Raw genomic sequence first — 7,866 nt, 5'->3', positions numbered from 1 at the left:
CAAAAGGAGAGAAGCGGCAAGGGCTGTTTGGGAAAGCTGAAGATGACTCTTATCATCCAAACTATTTGGCGATACAGACCTTGCTAGTTGTTGTTATACCCAGGGAAGACCTAACTGGTGTGAAGACTCAAAAGGGGAAATTATGACTAAGCTGGGCAAGATGACAAAGTGCTAAATACAATTTCTTTTATGCCATTACAGCAAGTTACCTCACCCATGATCCTAAAAATACCATATTTCCCTGTTTTAACCTTTCAGTGAATCCCTACCAATATAAGCATGGCATACTCTGGATGTTTAAACTTCCTACATGCTGCCTCTGGACATCATAAGCCAGTGAAAGTTTCATGGCCTCTTACAGGATAGCCTTGAGAATCAGATAATGTTACTTCCACCACACTTCACTGGACACAGCAGTCACAAGCCCCACCAGATTCAGAAATAACTGACTGGAGGAGTGCCAAAGAATTTGCAACCATGTTTAAAAACCACCATATCCATTCTCTCTTTTGCATCATGAGCAAGAAAAACTAAACTAGTAGCTCCTTACTTATGCCTCTGTCATGCTGTTTTCCTAGTGTAGGATACCGTTCTTCCCCTGAAAAGGAGTAGACCTACTCATTCGTCTAATATCATCTCAAATACTACTTCCATGTGGAGGGCTTCCCTGACTTCAACTTTTATTTTTCAAGGAGATCTCAACTTCTAGTCTAGACCAATATATCTAAAGCATGCAAATCACTTGAATTAAAATCCAAACTGATTCAGTAGATCTGTGGTGGAGCCCAAGATTCTGCATTTCTAAAAAGCTCCCAGGCAATATCTATGCTGCTTGTGAAACCATACTCTAAGTTCTCAAGGAGCTAGCCCAGGGTGCAGCGCTCCACGCAAAGAGAGGAGTGTGGCACAGCGGCAGGCTGCAAAGCTTACATCTGGGATAGAGGTCAGACTGTGGTGCAAAAACTTGCAGCAGGAGCATAAGAGCAGACAGGCTATATAAATTCAGCAGGCACAAAAGCTCAAACAATATAAACATCAAAAAGTTATGTAAAAAGTGTATTTCTGGGGCGGTGAATGGTGGCTCAGTGGTCGAATTCTCACCTGCCAGGCCAGAAGCCCAGGCTCATTTCCCCATGCCTGCCCATGTAAAAACAAAAAAGTGTATTTCTGAAGCAAAGGCAAAGAGGGAAATTTCATGGCAATTGACCAACAGGATGAAAACCAATGGAACCAAGTCAAAAGCCAACAAAAGTTTAAAGTGAAGGGTGGGAAGCTGAGCATGGTAGAATCCCAGCGCTAATGAAAGGTTTTCTATCTGTAAAAGCTTTTCCTAGGGTTGAGATATGGAGAAAGCCATTAGAGCACTAAGCTAAGAATCATATTTCCAAGAATATTTGCCCACACTTCCATGGGGGCAATTGTCTTTTGTACTGTATTTTAAAATTTACATATCTATATCTAAATTATAACATAAGTTTTGTGCTGATTTGAAACTGAGTTATATACCCTGGAAAAGTCATGCTCCTTATTTTTTTTTTCGGTGTGGGCAGGCTCTGGGAACTGAACCTGGGTCTCCAGCACAGCAGGCAAGAATTCTGCCACTGAGCCACCAGTGCACCACCCAAGCCATGCTCTTTTAACCCAATTTTGTAGGTGTAGACTTATTATGGTTGGGGTCTTTGGATTAGATTGTTTCCATGGAGATGTGACCCACCCAACTGTAGGTGGGCCCATGGAGATGTGGCCCCACCCATTCAGGGTGGGTCTTGATTAGTTTACTGAAGTCCTTTAGAAGAGGGACATTTTGGAGAGAACACAGATGCCTGGAGAACAGACACTTGGAGACAGACACCCATTGAGATGCCTAGCAAGGACTCACAGAAGCTCAGAGAGAAAGCCACTGAAATCAGAAGCTGAAAGCAGAGTAACCTGGAGAAAAGGAGCGGGAGATGGGACCTTCACAGCTGACAGAGGTGTCCCAAATGACTGCCTTTCCTCTGAGAAGGTATCCTCTTTTTGGTGCCTTAACTTGGACATTTTCACAGCCTTAGAATTGGAATTTATAAGTTAATAAATCCTCTTTTATAATAGCCAATCCCCTTCTGGGATATCACATTCCGGCACCTTTGGTAAACTGAAAAAATAAGCTTCCTGAGAAAGTTGATCTTATTTATCAGAAAATGGTACTTAAGAGTATATATCCATTTTCTGGGTTCAAATCTTAACTCTATCACTACCTAGTCACTCCCAGGTTACTACCTGGTCTGTGACCTTAGGAAGATTAATTTTTGTGTGGTTCAGTGTCCTTTAGCATAAGGTGGGAACACTAATAATAAAGTCTGTACATAGGATTGCTGAGAGGATTAAGAGAAAGAATACATGTAAAGTATATAGCTTTTGTGCAACACAATAAGTTTAAATCAATGCCTGATATTATTTTAGGGAGCATGATCCTTAAGAGTTTGGAATCTAGAATCAAACTACCAAAAAAAACGAATTCCATCTTCTTTACTTACTAGTCCTGTGACCTCAAGCAGGGTTCCTACCTCCTCTAAGCCTCTGTCATTTAAACTGTAAAACTGAGATGATAACATTATCTACAAAACAGGCTTTAATATAATTGAGATTTTATTTGCATATCCATCCCTAGAATACAAAATAAGTTTTCGATGAATGTTAATTATTATTGGTATCATTATCATCCTCTGCATGAGACACACACAGGCTGGCAAACCAGTGGGCTCTCCATAAACATTTAATCTCTAAATGAATTAACCAAGGTAGAAATTGTTGACATTGATTTCAGCAATTTCATTCCCCTTCAAGACTTTAAGATATTGCCATGAACCTAGAAGGAAACTTCTCTAAGGACTTATGTAAGAACGATGTTAAATAGATACTCTAGGTCCCCCTCCAATTCTTTGGTTCAAAGTAGAAAAGCTTCACTTTCATCTTTTCTTAAATATAAATTTCACTTAAAAAATCGTTTATACCACTAAAGAATAAAGAATTATATTATCTTTAACTATGTCTTCTCCTACAGGCAATAAGAGAACTGTGCAGCATCCAATATCTTATTACATATTCTAGGGACTATCCATGCTAAAGGGTGTATATATATATATATATATATATATATATATATATATATATATATATATATATATATATAAAATATATATATATATATACACACACACATATATATATATGTAAACAATAATAAAAATCAAATGAAAGGCAGTTATTTCACCATACCATTCCCCCATTGATCTACTGTCTAAAACTCTAAGAATGGAGTTGGCTGGGGATAAGGCACTGGCTAGCCTACGGAATTAGAATAATGCTACTGTAATGGCAAAGAATTAATAAGGATGAGAGGCCTAGTCCCAATACACATGTTGGGAAACCTCATGCTGACAGAAAGACACAGGATAGAACTCATCTCAGCATTCCATGGAACACTTTAAGCAAAAACCACAACTCAACTGCACCCCAAAGAATTTGAGAGTTTGGAAGACATTTGATTACCCGATTTTACACTAAGCGTCTGGACTAGAACATGGAAAGGGTCACATCTTTTCCCAACCAGTGTTTATTAAAGAAATGCATTTTTGATGGTGTAAGGATGTTTTCCTTTACCTCATATTTATGTTGTTAGACACGGGATAAAGTCAAACATATTTTGTTTCATAAATGCATATAATATTTCTTCTGTCTTCTATTGAATTTGGGAGTATCACAAAATTTTAAATTCCAGGAGGGAAATTTTCCAGAATTTCTTTCACATGCAATTCAGTTTTCTTCCTTCTGAGAATTAGCAAAAGGCAGGCATTCCAGATGCCCCTCAAGAAAGGTTATGTACATTTCCATGGCTACATATTGCAGACATTCCCTACTTAATAAAAATTCTCTCCACTGGTTTGTTTCATTGTGAGTTCAAATATACAGTGTTCTTTATGTAGCTAATGAGCTTGTGAGGTCTAAGCAGATGGAGATAATAGAAATAAAATCATGGAAACAATTATATTTTGCAGAATATTGAGTTTTAAAAAGTAACAATAATCAATGATTTGTCTAATGTCTCCAGATGATAGCAATGGAAAACACCCATCTATCCATTCAGTGGAAGCTGATGCTTCCTATTGAAATAGCCATAGATAAGGGTATGTAGTTATATTAAGTGGTGGTATTTGGCTAGGGGCTGTGGGATGCCCCAACTCTACCCCTAACTAGCCACCCTTTAATGAAAGATTTCTGAGGACTATGATCAGCACCAAAAAATCCTTAATTACTAGAAAGGCACTGTGGCCCCAAGCCCCAATGAGATGGCCTGCACCTTATGAAGGAGCCATTTGCCCAGATAGACCTAAGGAACAAATCTTCACAAAGCCCAGACCCAAATTCCAAATCTCAGGTCTGTCCAACTAAGAGAAAGAAGGGACTTCTTTCATGAGACAAAAAGAACCAAGAGGAAGGAGAGTCAAAGAACTTTTCCCTAATATTTAGAATTATGGAATATGTGTATTCTACCACAATGCACATCCCAGAACTTTCTCTGCAGTGGGGTACAGGAAGAGATTCCAAGGGAACTGCTTCAATTTCCCCCTTATGCAGACACATGCGCCTTCTCTTTTCTCACACGGGCTGCCACTTGAACCAACACAGAGCTGTATTTGTGTCTCTTGAGTACGTGACATGCTGGTAATTGAGGAAACACTTGAGGTGAGGACAGAAAAGGAGTCTTAGATCTCAGGGAGGCCCAAAGAGCTGTTGAGCTATTTAAATCAATTATTTTCTACTTTGTATAGAGGTAGAAGGAACAAAGTTATCCTCACACCCTAATTAAAGCCTAACGCCAGCTGGTAGAATACCATAGGATTTGAAATGAGAGATGTGAACTAATGGGGGTATATTGAGCATATGAATAGTGTGTGAGCAAAAAGAAAATGGATCCACTGATAAATATTAAACACAAATAGCTGGGTAAAAAAAGTAAAAATGCATTCATTAATCATTCAAATATTTATGTAAATGTTTATCCAGAGAAAAATCAGATAAGATTCATATTTTCTCTTTTTCAATAGACATCTTCGAACTAAGTAGACAAAACCACAACTATTTAATCAATTATTCCCTTTTTGACATTAATGCTAAAATGGTATCTTAATATCTGTGTTATTAGATGAACCAAAAGATAAGCAACAGGGACATAAATGCTGTGGTGAGCATCTCCTACCTCCAACTTCCCACAGATATTGCCAGTTTACCCACAGTTTGGAGACTGGATTTTGCCTGAAAACTGGCTCAGTTTCCATGAAGTCCTCTAGAGCCGAGAAGGCTCTTCTGAATTGTATGTGTACACCCAATAGATACAAAATGGAATGATGAGGGAACGTTGAGAACAGAAGAGAATTTGTATCATAAGTACTCACCCAATAGCTTCTGATTTATAATAAAATAAATGTTTCATAGTAAAATAAATATCCTTCAAATATTCTCACTCACCATATTCCCCATAGTGGAAAATTATCATTTTATGAAACTCATTCTTATCGTTGAACAATCAATGGATGCTTCTGCCATGTTATCTCTCTCTTATGGGGTCTGTGGGAGATGATGCAAATGGGTTATGGGGTGATTGGCATATGCACTATACAGACGATCACTGCTGAGAAGCTTGTCCATACTGTGTGTTCCAGAGATTTCATGTTCGTATTTGTTTTGTCAACATCATTTCCCACACATGTGTTGAAATCCCTCACGACAGTATTACCACAGTGAGGTTCTCCAGAAACCTTCATCAGTCAGGGAAAATGGCTCAAGAATGGAAAAGCGTATTACTTCTTTCTTAAAGTGAGTTATCAAGTCAGAAAACTGATCATACAGGCTTTCTTCACAGCAGGTAATTTAATAATTCCATGAAAAACTACAGCCACATTGGCTGAGCTCTTTCAATGTGCCACTGGCTATTACAGACACTTCATACACATTTTCTTATTAAATGCTCAAAATTGAGTGAATCAGAGACTACTTTTATTCCCATTTCACAGACGAGGAAACTGAGAAACATCAAGATCTAAGGCCAAACAAGATACCTTCAGTTGTGTGCAGGAGAAATGTCTAGATCTAAGCAAAAGTAAGATAACTTCAAATGTGTGCATTTAACTACTACAAGTATTACCCCACATTCACCCTAACTTAAAAGCAGGCTGGGGATGGGGAGGGCAAACTTTAGGGAAGACATTAGCTATGTAAGACTCATACCACCTGCATTTCATTGTTTCCTAAATGCCTAATATGTAAATGAAGTATTCTAATATTTATTTTTTTGTTGTCCTGGAAGTAAGGAAGAAGGTATCCTTAGCCATGCTAAGTGGCACATCCTTGTTGGTGGTTCCACCCACAACCAAGAGAAAGACATTTTGTATAAACTCATTTCCTCTTCCAGTATTATAACAGCTTAAATGTCTCCTTTAAAGCCCACTTGCCTGGTTTGACTGCCTCTACTCCTGATTCACCGTGGCTGCATGAAGAAGGTGAGGAAATCCACTTGCTGAGAGAGTAATAAGCAATGTTGTATTAATTAAACTTGCATCATGTTGTAAATACGCCCAGGGCTAAGGTGATGAGTGCATTTATATATCAAATAAATGAATAATAACTTCTAGATCTTGGTAAATGTAAAACATTTCAGGAACAGAAAGACTGAACAGATCCAAACTGTGGCCAAAGGTTACTCTTGCTAGTTAAAATATACACTGAAAACATTAAACTGATTCATAATCTAAATAAAACTCCATTTCTGGATGACTTTCCATTTTTATGAATTTTTTTATTACAACAGAAGGTAACCACATGAAAGTAATCCTTAATGAATTCAATATTTTTTTTAACTTTCTCAAATAAGAAGACAAAAATGAAATAAAATGAAGGAAAACAAAAACCGTCACATTTATAATGATTCCCTTATCTTAAAAAGCTGGACCTGGGTGCACGGGTGGTTCAGTGGTAGAACGCTCGTCTTTCACCCAAAAAATAAAAAATAAAATAAAAGCTAGGCCTTTGCTCTTGTCTTAAGGGATTGCCTTAAAAATTGAGAAAACTTCTCTGTAAATAGGAAACAAAAAATAAAAAAAAAGAAGAGTGGAAGTTAGGAAAAGGAAGGGAAGGAGGGAGAGAGGGAAGTAGGGTCAATTAATTGAAACAGAAGTCTGAAATTGAGAATAATTTGTTTAAATTCATACTCCTTAAAATCAATGGAAAATGCAAAAAATAAAAAGTAAATCTTCCTTTTCCCTTCAATGCTTAGGGCAAGGGTGTAGCATCTAGGGTAGCCTTCATCCCAGCCTTTGGTGTTAGCAGCCTTGTCTATTTGCTGTAGTTTGACAAAGAGACATTATCATTTTATGTGTGTGCCATGGCACCAAAGAGTTAAGGAAACTTTGATCCAGGGACTTAACTAGTTTTTATTGAGTTTACTAACTCTTCACATTTAATCATTTTGTGAATTCCCCTAAATTTCTCTAGGAAACATGTAGATTTTTAAATATATATTATTTAATATAACTAAATAATGCATGTATCCTCTTTTTAGCCAAGTGATTAAATTCTCACAGAAGCTTATCTCATTCAACCTAACTCCATATTCACAAAATATGTACTATTAACTACATTGGGAAAATAAGGCATTTTGATTGGTGAATATCAACCATTCTTAAGGCATTTTTCATATTTTAAAAAAGCCTTCCTTTTGATTAAAGAGATCTTTCCCAAATCATATATGCTAGCCAGGATGGGAGTAGGGGGACAGAATTAGGTCTTAGTCTTATTTGCATAACTTAGCATGGCCAGCTGAGACAGATG

At 37.4% G+C, this 7,866-nt stretch overlaps 1 long non-coding RNA gene across 1 annotated transcript; it reads left to right on the top strand.

Annotated features, from left to right (window-relative positions):
* The first annotated feature begins 4,569 nt into the window (after positions 1-4,569).
* Positions 4,570-6,754, top strand: LOC143666121 (uncharacterized). The gene is made up of 3 exons (XR_013167403.1): positions 4,570-4,725; positions 6,054-6,139; positions 6,483-6,754. It is a non-coding gene; the product is annotated as an uncharacterized LOC143666121 (long non-coding RNA).
* Positions 6,755-7,866: the final 1,112 nt, after the last annotated feature.

The sequence above is a fragment of the Tamandua tetradactyla genome, chromosome 22 (assembly GCF_023851605.1).
Source record: "Tamandua tetradactyla isolate mTamTet1 chromosome 22, mTamTet1.pri, whole genome shotgun sequence".
Lineage (NCBI taxonomy): Eukaryota > Metazoa > Chordata > Mammalia > Pilosa > Myrmecophagidae > Tamandua > Tamandua tetradactyla.
This window is presented reverse-complemented; position numbering and strand designations above follow the sequence as displayed.